This window comes from Oncorhynchus tshawytscha, linkage group LG15, assembly GCF_018296145.1.
Source record: "Oncorhynchus tshawytscha isolate Ot180627B linkage group LG15, Otsh_v2.0, whole genome shotgun sequence".
NCBI classification, from domain to species: Eukaryota; Metazoa; Chordata; class Actinopteri; order Salmoniformes; family Salmonidae; genus Oncorhynchus; species Oncorhynchus tshawytscha.
In genome coordinates this window covers 36,106,648-36,123,709 of record NC_056443.1, presented here as the reverse complement: position 1 = coordinate 36,123,709, position 17,062 = coordinate 36,106,648, and the positions used below count along the sequence as shown (strand labels likewise).

The 17,062-nt window shown below is 42.2% G+C and overlaps 1 long non-coding RNA gene and 2 other non-coding genes across 3 annotated transcripts; 1 reads left to right on the top strand and 2 right to left on the bottom strand.

The window, feature by feature from the left end:
* Positions 1 to 2,086: 2,086 nt before the first annotated feature.
* On the bottom strand, positions 2,087 to 6,075 carry LOC121839421. Its single transcript, XR_006078972.1, has 3 exons — positions 5,668 to 6,075; positions 3,003 to 5,004; positions 2,087 to 2,915 (listed from the first exon to the last, which is right to left on the bottom strand). It is a non-coding gene; the product is annotated as an uncharacterized LOC121839421 (long non-coding RNA).
* Positions 6,076 to 8,074: 1,999 nt separating this feature from the next.
* LOC112219271 lies at positions 8,075 to 8,182 on the top strand. Its single transcript, XR_002948726.2, has one exon. It is a non-coding gene; the product is annotated as a U6 spliceosomal RNA (small nuclear RNA).
* Positions 8,183 to 9,304: 1,122 nt separating this feature from the next.
* Positions 9,305 to 9,412, bottom strand: LOC112219270. Its single transcript, XR_002948725.2, has one exon. It is a non-coding gene; the product is annotated as a U6 spliceosomal RNA (small nuclear RNA).
* Positions 9,413 to 17,062: the final 7,650 nt, after the last annotated feature.

Sequence of the window (17,062 nt, the reverse complement as noted above, 5' to 3'; positions counted from 1 at the left end):
TTAAATCTAGCACTACACTAACACACCAGGAGTTTTGATTGGACAGATTGGGAATCATACTGTGTAGACAGGAGATCTGACTGGGCAGATTGGGAATCATACTGCGTAGACAGGAGATTTGATTGGACAGATTGGGAATCATACTGTGTAGACAGGAGATCTGATTGGACAGATTGTGGAGGGTCTAAGACATAATTAGACCCTTTGATAGCCCCTTCAACCGAGTCAGCAAGACTTCAGAGCGAAGTGCTATCCGGACATGCACTGCGATATGTTCGGAGTTTGAGCATTTTCATATAAAATAATGGAGAGACATTACTAATTTAATATGCCGTGTGCAGTTGTTTGTCTGATTTAGAGACTTGATACATGTAGCAGACAAAATAATTCCAAATTAAAATGTTTAACTGTTACTGAGGTTAATACCTTGTAAAACGAGAACAGATTAGGATTGAATGGCGGGAACCCGGTTTCTGAGATTTACCGCCCCAAAACCACTCCCTTTCCCAGGTTAAATAACTGCGAGAAACTGGGAAATTATAATACATTATTTATATATGAACAGCGTGGCGTGAAATGGACCTGCTAAATGATATGCAATGTCTAAATCAACATTTAGGGAGGGGGACACAGCTCATCTCAGTACGGAGCGCAGTTCACAATGCATGTGTAGACCTATCACCTCATCATCGTAACTTGTTGTATTGTGACAGGTTGGCCGACATTTTCTGCAGCCATTTTTTTTAATTGTAAAGATTTTTTATTTATTTTTCTATTGCAGCTGCAGTTTTAAAACTAAAAAAAAAATTGCTCGAATTTCTTTGCTTTACATCTGCGCGAGCACTCGTCTTTCGCTCTCCATCCAAAATAGATAATCCTGTTTTAGATTGATGTATAGTCCTATACAGTGCCGATTTTAGCATGTAAATCTTGGTGGGGCAAACTCAAAAATGTTTTTGGGGGATGCCAGCAAAGCCACTACACAACACAAAACTAAACAATACAGTAACTGCACAAGAACGGTGACAAACTGTTAGGGCCTACAAAAAGCAGTTCCCAACAGCGGAGTGATCTTCAGGTCGGAGCTCTAGAAAGTTCAGTTCCAGTTGTTTTGAACGCGGCAGAATTAATGCTGAATTGACAGAGATCCTCAAACCCAGACTTGGACCACACAACAACTCCACTGAATAGCAGGCTATTGATTGTTTTGCAATTCTAGCTGTTAGCCACTGATTCCTTCCAAACAACTCATTGTTGAATTTGTGAGTTTCAGCTTGTTGTGTAATGTTTATGTCCAATGGCCGATGAGCACCGATAGATTTTATCTATAATTTCGCTTCATAATTTCTCTTCGTATGACAAGGATTGAAAAGGATTTGGCAGTAAATTGTCGACTTGATTCATGATGATGACTGCTTGTCTAGCTTGCTAGCTAAGACTTTGAAGTTGACATGATCAGTCCAATCAAAGCTACGGTAGATATAACGTGATTTGACATCCACTTTATCTGTGGCCAATGACCTTGAGCCTTCTTGAATGAGCACTTCTAATGTAACTCTATGGCAGCACCCAAGGAGCTTGAATTTTCAAACTCTACCTGTAGATTTTGCAGTGACATAGTGTCCCCATGAGTGACAGAACACTGAGCCAATCACAGCGCAAACTAGAGAACATTACCAAACCCAACACTCCGTATTCTCCTCTGGCTGCCCCTCCACCACAGAAAGCACTGAACTTGGCTGAAACATGCATTTTGGAGCTGCTTTACTCAAGAAAGAAAAGTAGAGACCATGTTTGTATGCGGCTTTATTAATTATTATTTTTTAGATTGTTTGCAAACTGATATGTGACACGTATTAATGCCAAAATAACTAAACAGGGTGGGCTCAAAACAGGTGGGGCTCTGCCCTGATTGACAGGTCGCCACTGGCCCTATATAGATGTCTGAGCCATATGTAAACAATAAGTAGATGTCCTAACCGACTTGCCAAAACTATAGTTTGTTAACAATACATTTGTGGAGTGGTTGAAATACGAGTTTTAAAGACTTCAACCTAAGTGTATGTTAACTTCCGACTTCAACTGTGTCCTATATATATATATATATATATATATATATATATATATCTCCTATATATTGATGTCCTAGCCCTATATACATTAATTATAGATGTCCTAGCCCTAAATATATATATTTATATATAATGTCCTAGCCTACCTCTTTCAGGTAATACATTCAATTCAGTATTAGCCTTATATTATAGCCTTATATATATATATATATATGTTAATTAATTATGGATTATGTCTAATAAGCTTCAAATTTATAGCTTCTGTCTCTTGCGTAATACCCAAGCGCCTGAGCTCCGCTCGCCTCCCCTTTAAAAAACGCTCCTTAGCTCTTGGTCCCATGCAGGAAAAACTAGAATATGTTTTTGGGGTATTATTTTTTTAGCATTTCTTATACCAATAGAAGGATCCTTCTTTTCTGCCGAATGTTACATACAGCAGCCAATAGCACTTGCGGGTTTGAAAGAAGCGCGAATGACCAATGACGGTAGACTATAGCAGTTATTTATTCAGACCCATAAACATTCAATCTCCGTGAAGAGACTTGAGGGCCTATATAGCTAGCATAATAACTGCTTATGAAGAATAAAGTCTATTGTTTAGAGACGGAAGATAGATAGCGTTAGAGAACAGGAGACATTTTAACTGCTAAGTTTTCCCGGGTCTGTCGGAGCTTTGTTATCCAGCCGTTCTTATTTTCTCACTCTCCTTCCCCTCCTTTCCCTTTAGAGTGTCTTGCTGAGTTTGCGGTGCATTCGATCACTGGCCTCCATCTGAGCCTTGCTGTCCAGCAGTTGTTCTAGCTGTCTTCTCATCTGAGCCATGTCCAGCTGGGTGGCTTGACACTGTTAAATCAATCAATCAAAAATCAATCAATCAACCAAACGTCAGTCAGTCTACCTAAATAATCTACGCATCCAGCCATACCTCACCTGTTCTCTCAAGCACGCCGACTCCTCCCGCAGTGCGGCGGCGGCCACAGCTAGCTGCTCACTACGCTCCCGACACTGGGACTGCATCTTAACTGCGTCGGTTAAGAGGGACTCGACGCTCACTGCTACGGAGTCACACTGGTCCTTTGACATGGTGGTGATGGTGATGGGTGGTCTATATAGGTGGAGAGAGGGACGGATGGGAGGGATTTAGAGACTGGTCCTTTGACATGGTGGTGATGGGTGGTCTATATAGGTGGAGAGAGGGACGGATGGGAGGGATTTAGAGACTGGTCCTTTGACATGGTGGTGATGGGTGGTCTATATAGGTGGAGAGAGGGACGGATGGGAGGGATTTAGAGACTGGTCCTTTGACATGGTGGTGATGGTGATGGGTGGTCTATATAGGTGGAGAGAGGGACGGATGGGAGGGATTTAGAGACTGGTCCTTTGACATGGTGATGGTGATGGGTGGTCTATATAGGTGGAGAGAGGGACGGATGGGAGGGATTTAGAGACTGGTCCTTTGACATGGTGATGGTGATGGGTGGTCTATATAGGTGGAGAGAGGGACGGATGGGAGGGATTTAGAGACTGGTCCTTTGACATGGTGATGGTGATGGGTGGTCTATATAGGTGGAGAGAGGGACGGATGGGAGGGATTTAGAGACTGGTCCTTTGACATGGTGATGGTGATGGGTGGTCTATATAGGTGGAGAGAGGGACGGATGGGAGGGATTTAGAGACTGGTCCTTTGACATGGTGATGGTGATGGGTGGTCTATATAGGTGGAGAGAGGGACGGATGGGAGGGATTTAGAGACTGGTCCTTTGACATGGTGATGGTGATGGGTGGTCTATATAGGTGGAGAGAGGGACGGATGGGAGGGATTTAGAGACTGGTCCTTTGACATGGTGATGGTGATGGGTGGTCTATATAGGTGGAGAGAGGGACGGATGGGAGGGATTTAGAGACTGGTCCTTTGACATGGTGATGGTGATGGGTGGTCTATATAGGTGGAGAGAGGGACGGATGGGAGGGATTTAGAGACTGGTCCTTTGACATGGTGATGGTGATGGGTGGTCTATATAGGTGGAGAGAGGGACGGATGGGAGGGATTTAGAGACTGGTCCTTTGACATGGTGATGGTGATGGGTGGTCTATATAGGTGGAGAGAGGGACGGATGGGAGGGATTTAGAGACTGGTCCTTTGACATGGTGATGGTGATGGGTGGTCTATATAGGTGGAGAGAGGGACGGATGGGAGGGATTTAGAGACTGGTCCTTTGACATGGTGGTGATGGTGATGGGTGGTCTATATAGGTGGAGAGAGGGACGGATGGGAGGGATTTAGAGACTGGTCCTTTGACATGGTGATGGTGATGGGTGGTCTATATAGGTGGAGAGAGGGACGGATGGGAGGGATTTAGAGACTGGTCCTTTGACATGGTGGTGATGGTGATGGGTGGTCTATATAGGTGGAGAGAGGGACGGATGGGAGGGATTTAGAGACTGGTCCTTTGACATGGTGATGGTGATGGGTGGTCTATATAGGTGGAGAGAGGGACAGATGGGAGGGATTTAGAGACTGGTCCTTTGACATGGTGATGGTGATGGGTGGTCTATATAGGTGGAGAGAGGGACGGATGGGAGGGATTTAGAGACTGGTCCTTTGACATGGTGATGGTGATGGGTGGTCTATATAGGTGGAGAGAGGGACAGATGGGAGGGATTTAGAGACTGGTCCTTTGACATGGTGATGGTGATGGGTGGTCTATATAGGTGGAGAGAGGGACGGATGGGAGGGATTTAGAGACTGGTCCTTTGACATGGTGATGGTGATGGGTGGTCTATATAGGTGGAGAGAGGGACGGATGGGAGGGATTTAGAGACTGGTCCTTTGACATGGTGATGGTGATGGGTGGTCTATATAGGTGGAGAGAGGGACAGATGGGAGGGATTTAGAGACTGGTCCTTTGACATGGTGATGGTGATGGGTGGTCTATATAGGTGGGGAGATGGAAGGAAGGAGAGAGAATGTAGAAGAATTTGTGTCTGAAAAGCATTAAAATGTACATCTGTCTAACGCTCCTCTCTCTAAACACTGGAGGGCCCCGTACGGCCAGAGGTTAGCCCGGCATCTGAAGATTACAGGGGCTTGGCTCTCACCACCGAGACCCTGGCATAACAACCAGGGCAGACCGTGTGCATGTTTGCCTGCCTGTCTGTCTGCGTGTGTGAGTATCGTGATGCAGATAGAGACATAGACAGCCGGGCCACCCCCTATAACCTGTGTGCAAACAAGGTCAAGGTGTGTGTGTGGAACTCTACAAACAGTCACGCTAACCTATAGGTACCGCGGGACTGTACAAACAGATAGAACTGAGTGATCTGTGTCTACAAGTGGCCTGAAAGAGGCTTTACTCCTGGTTAATCTACCCTTCATCCTTCATCCTCCCTCTCTCTCTCCCTGCTGGCTTTTTCTGGGCTTTCAAACACACCTCAGGTGTACAACAAATAAAGACATCAACTTTCGAAATGAATTTAAACAGTGAAGTGAAAAGCAGCATTCAGTCACACTACAGCCTTTTGTAGGCTATTTGTCCATTAGTTCCATTGCAATTAACAAGACCTGTCTGCAATATTTGACAACATTAAACCTTACCAAAGAACGGCAGGTGCCTGTTCAATACGGAGCACCTTGTTCAGGTAGGTAGATCCTCAGCTAGATATATTATCCCGTGTTCTGGCGGCGCAGGTTCAAATCAACAGCATCTCTTCCCTCCTCTCCCTTCAACAGCGTGTCGTCTTCCCTCTCTCCCTCGAATTATGCTGGAGCACGCACGACAATTAATACGATGAGAGGGAGAGCGAGAGAGCGAGTTATTAGCCTACATATGAGTTTATAGGACGATGCAAGCATAGAATTAATATTTATACTAAATAAAGAATAATGAGTGACACTGACTGCAGACTGACCAGAATAGAAACATCCAACGTTGTTGTAAAAACTATTGGTCGCTAAATCTGGAGAGATGTCCGACCATGTAAAAAAAAAAATTATGTTCTATTCACCCTGGATATTACTTCTACTGGAATACAGGGAACAGACAGATTATCATCTGTATTTTAAAATGACCAGAAGTAGAAGTGATATCCAGGATGGTAATGAACATCCTGAATATTACTTCTATTACTGGTCATTACCATCCTGAATATTACTTCTACTACTGGTCATTACCATCCTGGATATTACTTCTACTACTGGTCATTACCATGCTGGATATTACTTCTACTACTGGTCATTACCATCCTGAATATTACTTCTACTACTGGTCATTACCATCCTGAATATTACTTCTACTACTGGTCATTACCATCCTGAATATTACTTCTACTACTGGTCATTACCATGCTGGATATTACTTCTACTACTGGTCATTACCATCCTGAATATTACTTCTACTACTGGTCATTACCATCCTGAATATTACTTCTACTACTGGTCATTACCATCCTGGATATTACTTCTACTACTGGTCATTACCATCCTGAATATTACTTCTACTACTGGTCATTACCATCCTGAATATTACTTCTACTACTGGTCATTACCATCCTGAATATTACTTCTACTACTGGTCATTACCATGCTGGATATTACTTCTACTACTGGTCATTACCATCCTGAATATTACTTCTACTACTGGTCATTACCATCCTGAATATTACTTCTACTACTGGTCATTACCATCCTGAATATTACTTCTACTACTGGTCATTACCATCCTGAATATTACTTCTACTACTGGTCATTACCATCCTGAATATTACTTCTACTACTGGTCATTACCATGCTGGATATTACGTGTGTGAGTCGTGAGTTATAACGTGTTACCTGCCCACCATGGTCATTACCGCTGCCTTATTCCTTACTGCTGTAATCGGAAAGTGCAAACAGTCTTCATGAGACCTATCTATTTTGGAGTCTTGTCAGAGTTTCTGCTTTCAACATTGTCTTCGAATATATTAGTCAGGGAAACATGGTAGGTGTGTTTAAAAAATAAATATGTTTTTATTATTTAACCTGTTAGGCCAGTGGAGAATAAGTTCTCATTTACAAATGCGACCTGGCCAGGTCCTGACTTACAACTGCCACCTATTTGTGGGGGGAGATAGAGACACGCACGCTGTCGAAAAATAGGAATAAATCCCAAATTGAGGCTTAAATGCCTCGGTTTAGGATTTTTATTGGTTTATTTCTAACTTTTTCTTCTCCAGTATTCTGATTTTGTTACCTACACACCTGGAACAGATGCTATTTAGGTTTACAGGATATTTTAAACAGTGCAGACTGCCTCTTATTTCTTGTTTTATTTGAACATGGTTGTATTTTGTTCTAAATTGTAGGACTGTGATGTCAAACGTGACAAATTCATAACATTTCTCTGGCAATGTGTTTCGTAGGTTCCATGGAACAGCTCTTATCAGTCCTCTGCACCGCGCCCCCAAGTCTTATTTGAGATGAATGGAGCTCCATCTGGTGGAGGAAAGCAGTACTGCACCAGCGGACGTCAAAGAGGACCGGCTTTAAATTAAAACAAATCCAAGATGGCAACTTGTGTGAGTATTGAGCACAAATGTATTTTAGTTTAGTTTCCCCTCTTGTTGGTAAGATTTTATGCTTCTTTTCTTTTAAATGTGAGAGTTCAACAGACACACACTAAGCCCTCTCAGCTCTGAGTAGAAGTGATTACTAGATACAGATTTTCGGCCCAGTTTAGTTTCTACCAGCCTAGCAAAGACTGATGAGGGAAGAGAAGAGGGGGAAACCACACCAGTCACAGCACGGCCCCGCTACTCTCCATAACCCCCAGCCTGCCCTGCTGCTCGGTAAAAGGCAACTGATAGCAGCTTTTAGATGGTACATCAGAGAGCTCTGTGTGTATACAGTTGTGTTGATTGTTTTAAGCATATTTGAGTCTTATCAGGGTGTTTCCAGAGTATAACCGTGAATGAGACTGCTAATCTAGACTGGTCCTACAAATTATGTCTGTTAAAACTGACTATTTGTGCTGGCTTCGGCAGCACATATACTAAAATTGGAGCGATACAGAGAAGATTAGCATGGCCCCTTGTGCAAAGATGACACGCAAAATCGTGAAGCGTTCCCAATTTTGTCCCTCGGTGTAGTTTTGTCTTTTTCAGACCTTATTAAACTTTGTTTACTGTATTCATTGTGTGGTGGAGAAAGCAGGCACTTCGTGTGGCTGTTGGCTACCTCTAGTGGTCATGTTGGGTAACAGGACTGCTGAACTAAACACAAAGTCAGACAGCTGTGTCCCTATTGACAGGATATTGTTCATTAGTGGAGCTTGTGCCACCAGGATTTAGCAAATTCAAAGGGGGTATTTTCTACCAAGGATGAACATATTTGTCGACCCGGTATGGAATCCTGACACGGCTGCTGTATTTACTTGTAGAAGGTTTGTCTAAATGTGTTTAAGCCTAGTGTCACAATGTTTCCATGTTAACAAAAATTAACATTTTCTTGAAAACTTCATTAAATTAGGTATTTGTCCTCAAGTGGTTGAAATAACACCACTACCAAACTAAAGGTATATTTTGTGTAAACAATATAAAGGGCATACTCATAATAAATATTGATATCTTTTATTTAATCGATTCTTTCTCTAGTAGATACCAATTGCACATTATATAAATGTTATTTCATAGAAAAACAAAGTAGAAGCTCAAAAGTCTGGGTCAGGGACAAGGAAAATGCAGTGACATTTAGGTATAAAATGCATCTGAAAAGTAGCTATAAATACTTGGTGTTAAAGTCTGGGGTAATTGTAGAGAATATTAAAGAATATTAACTTTTAATCAAAACCCCCAAATTGACTCGGAGACATAGAAGTGCCCGTAGTCTCAAAATCACCCATAAACCAGATGAAACTCCTGTGGTGTTTAGGCTTAAACACATTTAGACAAACCTTCTACAAGTAAATACAGCAGCCGTGTCAGGATTCCATACCGGGTCGACAAATATGTTCATCCTTGGTAGAAAATACCCCCTTTGAATTTGCTAAATCCTGGTGGCACAAGCTCCACTAATGAACAATATCCTGTCAATAGGGACACAGCTGTCTGACTTTGTGTTTAGTTCAGCAGTCCTGTTACCCAACATGACCACTAGAGGTAGCCAACAGCCACACTAAGTGCCTGCTTTCTCCACCACACAATGAATACAGTAAACAAAGTTTAATAAGGTCTGAAAAAGACAAAACTACACCGAGGGACAAAATTGGGAACGCTTCACGATTTTGCGTGTCATCTTTGCACAAGGGGCCATGCTAATCTTCTCTGTATCGCTCCAATTTTAGTATATGTGCTGCCGAAGCCAGCACAAACAGTCAGTTTTAACAGACATAATTTGTAGGACCAGTCTAGATTAGCAGTCTCATTCACGGTTATACTCTGGAAACACCCTGATAAGACTCAAATATGCTTAAAACAATCAACACAACTGTATACACACAGAGCTCTCTGATGTACCATCTAAAAGCTGCTATCAGTTGCCTTTTACCGAGCAGCAGGGCAGGCTGGGGGTTATGGAGAGTAGCGGGGCCGTGCTGTGACTGGTGTGGTTTCCCCCTCTTCTCTTCCCTCATCAGTCTTTGCTAGGCTGGTAGAAACTAAACTGGGCCGAAAATCTGTATCTAGTAATCACTTCTACTCAGAGCTGAGAGGGTTTAGTGTGTGTCTGTTGAACTCTCACATTTAAAAAAAAGAAGCATAAAATCTTACCAACAAGAGGGGAAACTAAACTAAAATACATTTGTGCTCAATACTCACACAAGTTGCCATCTTGGATTTGTTTTAATTTAAAGCCGGTCCTCTTTGACGTCCGCTGGTGCAGTACTGCTTTCCTCCACCAGATGGAGCTCCATTCACCTCAAATAAGACTTGGTGGCGCCCTGCAGAGGACTGATAAGAGCTGTTCCATTGAACCTACGAAACACATTGCCAGAGAAATGTTATGAATTTGTCACGTTTGACATCACAGTCCTACAATTTAGAACAAAATACAACCATGTTCAAATAAAACAAGAAATAAGAGGCAGTCTGCACTGTTTAAAATATCCTGTAAACCTAAATAGCATCTGTTCCAGGTGTGTAGGTAACAAAATCAGAATACTGGAGAAAAAAAAGGTAGAACTAAACCAATAAAAATCCTAAACCGAGGCATTTAAGCCTCAATTTGGGATTTATTCCTATTTTTCGACAGCGTGCGTGTCTCTATCTCCCCCCACAAATAGGTGGCAGTTGTAAAGTCAGGACCTGGCCAGGTCGCATTTGTAAATGAGAACTTATTCTCCACTGGCCTAACAGGTTAAATAATAAAAACATTTATTTTTATTTTTAACACACCTACCATGTTTCCCTGACTAATATATTCGAAGACAATGTTGAAAGCAGAAACTCTGACAAGACTCCAAAATAGATAGGTCTCATGAAGACTGTTTGCACTTTCCGATTACAGCAGTAAGGAATAAGGCAGCGGTAATGACCATGGTGGGCAGGTAACACGTTATAACTCACGACTCACACACGTAATATCCAGCATGGTAATGACCAGTAGTAGAAGTAATATTCAGGATGGTAATGACCAGTAGTAGAAGTAATATTCAGGATGGTAATGACCAGTAGTAGAAGTAATATTCAGGATGGTAATGACCAGTAGTAGAAGTAATATCCAGGATGGTAATGACCAGTAGTAGAAGTAATATTCAGGATGGTAATGACCAGTAGTAGAAGTAATATTCAGGATGGTAATGACCAGTAGTAGAAGTAATATTCAGGATGGTAATGACCAGTAGTCAGGATGGTAATGACCAGTAGTAGAAGTAATATTCAGGATGGTAATGACCAGTAGTAGAAGTAATATTCAGGATGGTAATGACCAGTAGTAGAAGTAATATTCAGGATGGTAATGACCAGTAGTATAATATTCAGGATGGTAATGACCAGTAGTAGAAGTAATATTCAGGATGGTAATGACCAGTAGTAGAAGTAATATTCAGGATGGTAATGACCAGTAGTGACCAGTAGTAGAAGTAATATCCAGGATGGTAATGACCAGTAGTAGAAGTAATATCCAGGATGGTAATGACCAGTAGATGGATGGTAATGACCAGTAGTAGAAGTAATATTCAGGATGGTAATGACCAGTAGTAGAAGTAATATTCAGGATGGTAATGACCAGTAGACCAGTAGTAGAAGTAATATTCAGGATGGTAATGACCAGTAGTAGAAGTAATATTCAGGATGGTAATGACCAGTAGTAGAAGTAATATTCAGGATGGTAATGACCAGTAGTAGAAGTAATATCCAGGATGGTAATGACCAGTAGTAGAAGTAATATCCAGGATGGTAATGACCAGTAGTAGAAGTAATATTCAGGATGGTAATGACCAGTAGTAGAAGTAATATTCAGGATGGTAATGACCAGTAGTAGAAGTAATATTCAGGATGGTATAACTCACGACTCACACACGTCCAAGCGAAGCCGTCTAATCTAGCTAGTCTGAAGGGAGATGCATGGCCACAGATGGCTAATTATGGCTTTTTCAACAACAGTAGCAAGCAAGTCCTGTCTTACTTAGGTCAGTTAGGATCACCACTTTATTTTAAGAATGTGAAATGTCAGAATAATAGTAGAGAGAATGATTTATTTCAGCTTTTATTTCTTTCATCATATTCCCAGTGGGTCAGAAGTTTACATTCACTCAATTAGTATTTGGTAGCATTGCCTTTAAATATGTTTAACTTGGGTCAAACGTTTCAGGTAGCCTTCCACAAGCTTCCCACAATAAGTTGGGTGACTTTTGGCCCATTATTCCTGACAGAGCTGGTGTAACTGAGTCAGGTTTGTAGGCCTCCTTGCTCGCACATTCTTTTATAGGATTGAGGTCAGAGCTTTGTGATGGCCATTCCAATACCTTGACTTTGTTGTCCTTAAGCCATTTTACCACAACTTTGGAAGTATGCTTGGGTCATTGTTCAGTTGGAAGACCCATTTGCGACCAAGCTTTAACTTCCTGACTGATGTGTTGAGATGTTGCTTCAATATACCCACATAATTTTCCTACCTCATGATGCCATCTATTTTGTGAAGTCCCTCCTGCAGCAAAGCCCCCACAACATGATGCTGCCACCCACGTGCTTCACGGTTGGGATGGTGTTTTTCGGCTTGCAAGCCTCCCCATTTTTCCTCCAAACATGACGATGGTCATTATGGCCAAACAGATCTATTTTTGTTTCATCAGACCAGGGGACATTTCTCCAAAAAGTACGATCTTTGTCCTCATGTGCAGTTGCAAACCGAAGTCTGACTTTATGGCGGTTTTGGGGCAGTGGCTTCTTCCTTGCTGAACGGCCTCTCAGGTAATATCGATATAGGACTCGTTTTACTGTGGATATAGATACTTTTGTGCCTGTTTCCTCCAATATCTTTACAAGGTCCTTTGCTGTTGTTCTGGGGTTGATTTGCACTTTTCGCACAAAATTACGTTCATCTCTAGGAGACAGAACATGTTTCCTTCCTTAACGGTATGACGGCTGGTGGTCCCATGGTGTTTATACTTGCGTACTATTGTTTGTACAGATGAACGTGGTACCTTCAGGCGTTTGGAAATTGTTCCCAAGGAAGAAGCAGACTCGTTGAGGTCTACTATTTTTTTCTGAGGTCTTGGCTGATTTCTTTAGATTTTCCCATGAATGCAAGCAAAGATGAACTGAGTTTGAAGGCAGGCCTTGAAATACATCCACAGGTACACCCCCAATTGACTCAATTAATGTCAATTAGTCTATCAGAAGCTTCTAAAGCCATGACATCATTTTCTGGAATTTTCCAAGCTGTTTAAAGGCACAGTCATCCTAGAGTATGTAAACTTCTGACCAACTGGAATTGTGATACAGTGAATTATAAATGAAATAATCTGTCTGTAAACAATTGTTGGTAAAAATTACTTGTGTCATGCAGAAAGTAGATGTCCTAACTGACTTGCCAAAACTATAGTTTGTTAACAAGAAATTTGTGGAGTGGTTGAAAAACAAGTTTTAATGACTCCAACATAAGTGGATGTAAACGTCAGACTTCAACTGTGCCTGTACAGATTACTTCAACTAGGCTGTACCCCTAAACACTGACTCGGTACCGGTGTCCCCTGTATATAGCCTCCACACTGACTCTGTACCTGTACCCCCTGTATATAGCCTCCACATTGACTCGGTACCGGTGTCCCCTGTATATAGCCTCCACACTGACTCTGTACCGGTGTCCCCTGTATATAGCCTCCACATTGACTCTGTACCGGTACCCCCTGTATATAGCCTCCACATTGACTCTGTACCGGTGTCCCCTGTATATAGCCTCCACATTGACTCTGTACCAGTACCCCCTGTATATAGCCTCCACATTGACTCTGTACCAGTACCCCCTGTATATAGCCTCCACATTGACTCTGTACTGGTACCCCCTGTACCCCCTCCACATTGACTCTGTACTGGTACCCCCTGTATATAGCCTCCACATTGACTCGGTACTGGTACCCCCTGTATATAGCCTCCACATTGACTCTGTACTGGTGTCCCCTGTATATAGCCTCCACATTGACTCTGTACTGGTGCCCCTGTATATAGCCTCCACATTGACTCTGTACCGGTGTCCCCTGTATATAGTCTCCACATTGACTCTGTACTGGTGCCCCCTGTATATAGCCTCCACATTGACTCTGTACCGGTGTCCCCTGTATATAGTCTCCACATTGACTCTGTACTGGTGCCCCTGTATATAGCCTCCACACTGACTCTGTACCGGTGTCCCCTGTATATAGTCTCCACATTGACTCTGTACTGGTGCCCCCTGTATATAGCCTCCACATTGACTCTGTACCGGTACCCCCTGTATATAGCCTCCACATTGACTCTGTACCGGTACCCCCTGTATATAGCCTCCACACTGACTCGGTACTGGTACCCCCTGTATATAGTCTCCACATTGACTCTGTACTGGTGCCCCCTGTATAAGGCCTCGTTATTGTTATTCTTATTGTGTGACTTCTTATTTTAGTCTACTTGGTAAATATTTTCTTCTTCTTGAACTGCACTGTTGGTTAATGGCTTGTAAGTAATCATTTCACTGTGAAGTCTACACTTGTTTTGTTCGGTGACTAATAAAGTTTGATTGATGTGTGAATAACCACAAGGCAAAGCAATTATATCCTGGTATATCAAGCAGGTTGACTTTATCATTGGTAACAATCATCGTTATCAGCTGTACCGCAAACATCGTTGTCATCACCAACATCGTTGTCATCACCAACATCGTTGTCATCACCAACATCACCAACATCGTTGACATCACCAACATTGTTGACATCACCAACATCGTTGACATCACCAACATCGTTGTCATCACCAACATCGTTGACATCACCAACATCGTTGACATCACCAACATCGTTGTCATCACCAACATCAACATCACCAACATCGTTGTCATCACCAACATCGTTGACATCACCAACATCACCAACATCGTTGACATCACCAACATCGTTGACATCACCAACATCATTGACATCACCAACATCGTTGACATCACCAACATCACCAACATCATTGACATCACCAACATCGTTGACATCACCAACATCGTTGACATCACCAACATCACCAACATCATTGACATCACCAACATCGTTGTCATCACCAACATCGTTGTCATCACCAACATCATCAACATCAGAGGTATAGTAGCATAATCATGAAATTACATTTATTATCAGAAATATATAGAAGAGCTTTACTTTAGTTTGTGTGAATATAAGTGTTGATACCGTTGGGTATTAAAGTAAATACTGTATTGTAGTGTTAGACCATCCATTCATTCCATAGGAAAAGCTGCTGCTGGCGATTTAATTTCAGCCATTTTATCTTACCTAGATCAGTAGTAACCTGATGTCTCGTGAGTCATGAAAGACAGTTACCCAAACCGACTGGCTGGTCAGCACACACAAGATTTGGTTTGGAGATTAGTGGAAACCAACCTGGTCAAAATAATCTTAAAATCTGGATATTACTTCTACTATTGGTCATTACCATCCTGGATATTACTTCTACTACTGGTCATTACCATCTTGGATATTACTTCTACTACTGGTCATTACCATCCTGAATATTACTTCTACTTCTGGTAATTTTAAAATACAGATGATAATCTGTCTGTTCCCTGTATTCCATGATGGCAATGACCAGTAGTAGAAGTAATATCCATGATGGCAATGACCAGTAGTAGAAGTAATATCCAGGATGGTAATGACCAGTAGTATAAGTAATATCCAGGATGGTAATGACCAGTAGTAGAAGTAATATCCAGGATGGTAATGACCAGTAGTAGAAGTAATATCCAGGATGGCAATGACCAGTAGTAGAAGTAATATCCAGGATGGCAATGACCAGTAGTATAAGTAATATCCAGGATGGCAATGACCAGTAGTAGAAGTAATATTCAGGATGGTAATGACCAGTAGTAGTAGTAATAACAGCACTATCATTAATAGTATCCTATATAGAGCAGAATAATAACAGTTTAAAATATCAGGAGGAATAGTTTTTTGACTTGGTGCTTTTTGGGGTCTGACATGGCGTCCGTTAAAAACTCAAAATCTTCATCCAAGTTGGCCAAACTCATTCGGCCATAACTGCCCCTTTTTCTCCCCTCAGAACTGACACACCTCGGTGTCATCCTGGCTAACACATCCTCATGTTTAGACAAAATAGTGATGACTGGAACCCATCAGAGACATTACAAAGACCAGGTCAATGGTACCCTAAACCCTATTCCTCATGTACCCTATTCCCTAGAACCCTATTCCCTAGAACCCTATTCCTCATGTAGCCTATTCCCTAGAACCCTATTCCTCATGTACCCTATTCCCGAGAACCCTATTCCCTAGAACCCTATTCCTCATGTACCCTATTCCCTAGAACCCTATTCCCTAGATGAGGAATACAGATGTTGCATCTTAATTTGAGCCAGTTTGCTACAACAGGAAAATAAACCTTGTGGATTATAATTAATGGACATTTTTTAAAAGGGTTGATAAAACATTTTCGTAAGGGAAAAATCAAGTCTTACATTTAAAAGTGGAAATTAGAAAGTTCAGAAGCCTTGGGAACAGGGTGCCACCCTGGCCAGAAAGTAGTGTCCTGTTTGTCTAGGGAACAGGGTGCCACCCTGGCCAGAAAGTAGTGTCCTGTTTGTCTAGGGAACAGGGTGCCACCCTGGCCAGAAAGTAGTGTCCTGTTTGTCTAGGGAATAGGGTGTGATTCGAAGATTGTCTTCCATCATAGTAATAATATAATTGTCAACCTGTCAACATTCGTACTGCAACACAAAGACATTCCGACAGCATAGCGACAAAATGGAACCAATGTTGCCTGCACACGTACGGGGCGACCAGTGTGCGTGGCGACCAGTGTGCTTGGACAAGTGGTGATCTCATGGGAATGCACGTATGTGTGTGTGTGATTTATCTTGCCACTGTTCTCAGAAAAAGACAGAGACGACACCAAATCAAAGGCTCAGTGTGTGTGAGCAAGGACCACACGCTGAAAAAAACAGGTCATCCTCTGTTTGTGGTCAAGTTTGTCATTTAGTAGAATGTAATTCTCTCTCCCTCGTTGGCTAAACATTGGTGGAGCTAGGATCATAGCCCGTGCACCAGGACCACCTCAGATCGTCATAGAAACCACGAGGATCCAGTAATCCAACCATAGATACCGTTGATTACTGCCACGGGGAGGTTGGAGAGAGAGAGAGAGAGAGAGCTGCTTGTAACTCAAGCCCAGTTCCTCACCTCGAACTCTGGGTAGATGAGGACAGCGGAGTGGGTGATGGTGCCCTATTCCCAATGTAGTGCCCTACTTTTGACCAGGGCCACATACCATATAAAGGGCAGTATACATACACATAGGGCTGTCCCATAAAG